General features: G+C 36.0%; 1 pseudogene; it reads left to right on the top strand.

The window, feature by feature from the left end:
- Positions 1-5,151: 5,151 nt before the first annotated feature.
- On the top strand, positions 5,152-5,256 carry LOC121483708 (annotated as a pseudogene).
- Positions 5,257-6,000: the final 744 nt, after the last annotated feature.

The raw sequence follows: 6,000 nt of genomic DNA on the forward strand, positions 1-6,000 counted from the left end.
ATTTGGGTTGCTTCCTTCCAATTTTTGGAATTATTATGAATAATGAGATTATGAACACTCATGTACAACTTTTTGTGTGTTTTCATATGTCTTGAGTATATATCTAGTATATACCTAGAATTGTTCGGTCATATGGTACTACCGTATTTAACATATTGAAGAACTGCCAAACTAGCAATGTATTAGGGTTCCACTTGCTCCAAATCCTCACCAACATTTTTTATTTTCTGTCTTTTTGACTGTAGCCATTCTAGTGGGTGTGAAGTGGTATTACACTGTGGTTTTGATTTGCATTTCTCTAATGGTTGTTGAAGTTGAGCATCTTATATGTTTATTCTAATGTTTAGGTGTCAATTCCATGTCATCTTTAGAGAAAAGCCTATTCTAATCCTGTGCCCAGTTTTTTAAAAAAAATTAATTTGTTTGATATATATATATATATATATATAGAGAGAGAGAGAGAGAGAGAGAGAGAGAGCGCACAAGTGGGAGAGCCAGAGGGAGAGGAAGAGAGCCTCAAGCAGATGCCACAGTGAATGTAGAGACCAAGGCAGGGCTTGATTTTACAACCTAGAGATCATTGACCTGAGCCAAAACCTAGAGTCAGATGCTTAACTGATTGTGCCACCCAGGTGCCCCTGTCCAGTTTTTAATTGGGTTGTCTTTTCACTGATGACTTGTAAGTCTTCATGTATTTTGGATAAATTCAGATTTATGATTTGCAAATATTTTTTCCTCTTCCATGGGTTGTTTTTTAAATCTATCTATCTATCTATCTATCTATCTATCTATCTATCTATCTATCGAAGAGAGAGAGCACAAGAAGGAGGGGCAGAAGGAGAGGGCAAGAAGCAGACTCCATGCTGAATGGGGAGCCAGATGTAGGGCTTGATCCCAGGACCCTGAGATCATGACCTGATCCAAAGTCAGATGCTTAACCAAGTGAGCCACCCAAGCACCTCAGTCTTTTCACTATCTTGATAGTATCCTTTGAGGCATAAAAGTTTTTCATTTTGATGAAGTCAATTTGTTGATTTTTATTTGGTTGCTTGTACCTTTGGTGTCATATTTAAGAATGCATCACCTAACCCAATGTCAAGAAGTGTAAGTTTTCTTCTAATGTTTTTATACTTTTACACCTTACATTTAGATATATGACCCATTTTTACTTTATTATTCTATATGGTATGATGCAGGGGTTCAAATTCATTGTTTTGCTTATGGGTATGCAGTTGTCCCAGCACCATTTGTTGAAAATATTATTCTTTTTCAATCTGATTGTCTTATAACTCTTATTGAAAATCAATTAACTGTAAATGTAAGGCTTTATTTCTAGACTCTCAATTCTATTCCATTAATCTTTATTTCTATCCTTATGTCTATACCACACTGTCTTGATTACTCTTGCTTTGTAGTGAGTTTTGGTTAGGAAGTGTGATTCTTCCAATATTGTTCTCTTTTTCAGATTGCTTTGGCTTTCCCAGACCTCTTGTATTTCCATTTGAGTTATAATGTCTGCTTATTAATTTTTTCAAAAATGGCAGCTGGATTTTGGGTGAGGATTTCACTGAATCTGAAGATTGTTTTGGGGAGTACTGCCATGTTAAAATATTAAGTCTTCTAACCCCAATCATAAGATGTCTTCTCATTTGCTTAGGTCTTTAATATCTTTCACCAATGTTTTCTTTTTTCTTTTTTTTTTTTAACTGATGTTTTCATTCCAGTTTTTAGTGAAAAAGTCCTGTACCTCCTTGGTTAGCTTTATTCCTTAGCATTTTATTTTTTGATGCTATCGTAAATGAAATTGTTTTCTTAATTTCATTTTCTGATTTTTTTTATTGCAGTGCATAGAGATACTGTTGATGTTTGTATATTGATTTTGTATCCTAAAACTTTGCTAAACTCATTTATTAGTTCTTTTCAAAATATTTTATTTATTTATTTATTTATTTACTTACTTAGGAGGCGTGCATGTGCTAGTGAGCAAAAGAAGGGTAGAGGGTGAGAATCTCACTCAGACTGTGCTGAGTGCAGAGCCAGATGCAGGGTTCAGTCTCATGACCCTGAGATCATGACCTGAGCTGAAATCAAGAGTTGGATGCTCAACCAATTGAGCCACCCAGTTGTCCCTCATTTATTAGTTCTAATAGATATTTTAGCAGCTTGCTTAGGATTTTACATATAAAAGATAATATTTCCTATGTATAGATAAAGATAGAAAACAGTTTTAGTTCTTCCTTTCTGATATGAATGCCTTTTATTTCTTTTCTTGGCTAATTACCCTTTCTAGAACCTCCAGTATAACATTGAATAGAAGTGATAAGAGTGGACAGCCTTGTCTTGTTCCTGATGTTTAGGAGAAACATCCAGTCCATCATTGAGTCCAATGTGCAGTTTTTATAAAGTTGTCCTTTATCAGGTTGAAGACAATTCCTTTTATTCCTAGTTTGTTTCTGATTTGCTGTTGATGAAGTGTTAGATTTTGTCAAATGCTTTTTTCTGTGTCTATTAAGATTATCATGTGATTTTTCACTTTATTTTATTGGTATGGCATATTACATTGATTTTCATATGTTGAACCAACCTTGCATCCTTGAGGTTAAGTCCCATTTGGTAATTATGTATAATCCTTTTTATACACAGCTAGATTTGGTATTTTGTTGAGGATTTTTGTGCCTATATTCATAGTGGGTATTGGTCTATAGCTTTTTTTGATTGTGATGTCTATGTCTTTTTTAAAGGATTTTATTTATTTATTTGAGAGAGAGCATGAGTTGGGGGGGAGCATAGAGAGAGAGAGAGAGAGAGAGAGAGAGAGAGAGAGAAAGAGAGAAAGAGAGAGAGAGATGGGGACAAGCAGAATCCCCACTGAGTGCAAAGCCTGACATGGGGCTTGCTCTCTCTCACAACCCTGAGATCATGCCCTGAGCTAAAGTCAGATGCCTAACTGACTGAGCCACCTAGGCATCCCCATATCTTTTTCTTTATTGTGGAAAAATTTAGATTTAGCCAGCTGGACTCAGTTTAAATGATCCCAATTTTGTTGGCAACATCCAGAGCATCATAGTCAGGAGCCATTCAAACATATACCTTCTTCTCTCAATCAGGCCTGATCAGGGTGTTGACTATGATATATCTATGTCATAGAGCTTCTTCACAGTCTATTTGATATGGTGCTTGTTGGCCTTGACATCTGTAATGAACACAAATGTGTTGTTATCTTCTATCTTCTTCGTGGCTGACTCAGTAGTCAGGGGGAACTTGATAATGGCATAATGGTCAAGCTTGTTTCTCCCTGGGGTTTCTCTATTGAGGACATTTGGGCTGCCTTCAGAGATGCAGTGTCTGGAGCCATTGGAAGGTAGGTGACATTCAGATCTTTATTCTGTGACTATGGACACCTTTCAGCACTGCTTTCTTGGCCTTCAAGGTATTTGATTTGGCTTCATCTTTGGGAGGGGCAAGGGCTTCCTTCTTTGCAAACTTTGGCACCATCTTAATGAAAGGGCTATGTCTGGTTTTGACATCAGAGTTATAATCACCTCATATAATGAGTTGTGAAGTGTTTCATTTTCTTCAGAAAATAATCTGAAAGGGATTGTGGGACTTGGGCTTCTGTTTGGGGATAGTTTTTAAATTACTAATTGAATTTCTGCTTTTTAAAAGTCTATTTGGATTTTTTTATTTCTTTGTATTATTGAGTTTCAGTAATTTTTACCTTTCTAGGAATTTATCCCTTTCCTCTAAGTTGTCTAAGTTATTGGCATATAATTGTTCATAGTATTGTTTTTACTTCTGTATCCTTTTTTATTTTTGTTTTTTAAAAGATTTTATTTATTTATTCATGAGAGACATGGAGAGAGAGGGGCAGAGACACAGGCAGAGGGAGATGCAGGCCCCATGCAGGAAGCCCAATGTGAGACTCGATCCCTGGACCCTGGGATCATGCCCTGAGCCGAAGGCAGATGCTCAACCACTGAGCCACCCAGGGGTCCCCCTTTTTTATTTTTGTAAGGTTGATAGTAATGTTTCCTCTTTAATTTCTGATTTTAATAATTTGAATCTTCTCTCTCTTTTGCTTGGTATTGATATAGTTAAAAATTTGTTAATTCTATTGACCTATTCAAAGAACCAAGCTTTGGTGTCATTGATCTCTATTTTTCAACTTTCTATTTTATTCATTTCTGCTCTAATCATTTCTGCTCTCTTCTGCTTGCTTTAGGTTTAGTTTGCTCTTCCTTTTCTTGTTTCTTAAGGTGGAAGATCAGGATATTGATTTGAGATTTTTTTCTTTTAATATAGGTCTTCAGAGTCATAAATTTTCATCTGAATTTGTACCTTATAAGTTTGCTGTGTTGTGTTTACATTTTCATTCATCTCAAAGTATTTTACAATTTTCTTTGTGATTTCTTCTTTGACTTTATGGTTATGAAGCAGTGTGTTGTTTAATTTCTACTCTTTTGGGGTACCTGGGTGGATCAGTCAGTTAAGTGTCCAACTCTTGATTTCAGCTCAGGTCATGATCTTGGGGTCCTGGGATCAAGTTCCACGTCAGCCTCTGCTCTCAGCATGGAGTCTGCTTGAGATTCTCTCTCTCCCTTTCCCTCTGCCCTTCTCACTCATGCTCTCTCTCTGTAAATAAATAAAGTCTTAAAAAATAATAATTTCTACTCTTTTCATATAGTTTTAGCTTTTGAACCATGTAAATATTTGACATATCCAAAAGAGAATTAAGAAAAGCAAATTAAGTTGAAAGCATACAAAAACAAATGATCCCAACTGTCTATCAGATTGGTAACTAAATCACAGAAGAAAGAATTCAAGTAAATTTTGACTCTAAACAATCTCAGTAGGATATATCCTAAAGATATAAAAATCAGGTGATTATATAATTGTGGTTTATTCCTATACTTTTAATTTTGTTTCATTGATCTATTTATCTATGCTGTCCCCAATAGCACACTGTCAAAACCACACTGTGGGACTTGATATCTGGTTGTGTAATTCCTTCAGCTTTATTCTTTAAAGTTGTTTTGGCTATTCTTGACCTTTTGCATTTCCATATAAATTTCAGTATCAGCTTGTCAGTTTTCCTAACAAAGCTGCTGCAGTTTTATTTGGATTTCATTGACTGCATAAATCAAGGAAGAATTGACATATTAACAGTGTTCCCCATGGGGGCCCAGTGTACAATGGCTGCAAACAGTATCCTCCTTGGTAATGTGTGGGTTGGCCTAAGAAACCTTAGAGACAGCCCTTTCCTGTGGACATTGATGTCTGACCTCATACTATCTCCAATCTAGTCTCCAGACAGGTATGCAGGGTACCTTTGGAAAGCCCAGGACATGGTGGCCAGGGTCTACATTGGCCAAGTCATCATGTCCACCTATATCAAATTGAAGACAAGGAGCATGTGATTGAGGCCCTATGCAGGGCCAAGTTCAAGTTCCCTGGCCACCAGAAGATCCAGACTTCCAAGAAGTGGGGCTCTACTAAGTTTAATGTGGATGAATTTGAAGACATGGGTGGCTGAAAAGTGGCTCATCCAAAATGGCTATGGAGTCAAATTGTAGCCCTTTGGACAAATGATGGGGTCTGCACTCATGAGAACTATGGCACTGCCCCCTCCCTATTCATGCTCACCAATAAATCCTACTTCCTGTCAAAAAATCCCTAGTATTAACAACACTGAGACTTTAACCTATGAACATGATATATCCCTACATTTATTTAGGTTTTCTTCAATTTCTCTCAACAATATTTTCTAGTTTTCAGTGTAAAGATCTTACAGATCTTTTATTAAATTTATTCTTAGGTATTTGATAGCTTTTCGGTACTATTGTAAATTAAATTTTTTTCTACTTGTCCTGATCTATATAAATTAAATTGATTTTTACATTTTAACTTTATATCAACATTGTTAAATACACTTATTAGTTCACATTGCTTGCAGATTCTTTTGGATTTCTTATATATATAATCATGCCTCGTGTTAAATGA

Source organism: Vulpes lagopus, chromosome X, assembly GCF_018345385.1.
Source record: "Vulpes lagopus strain Blue_001 chromosome X, ASM1834538v1, whole genome shotgun sequence".
NCBI lineage: Eukaryota > Metazoa > Chordata > Mammalia > Carnivora > Canidae > Vulpes > Vulpes lagopus.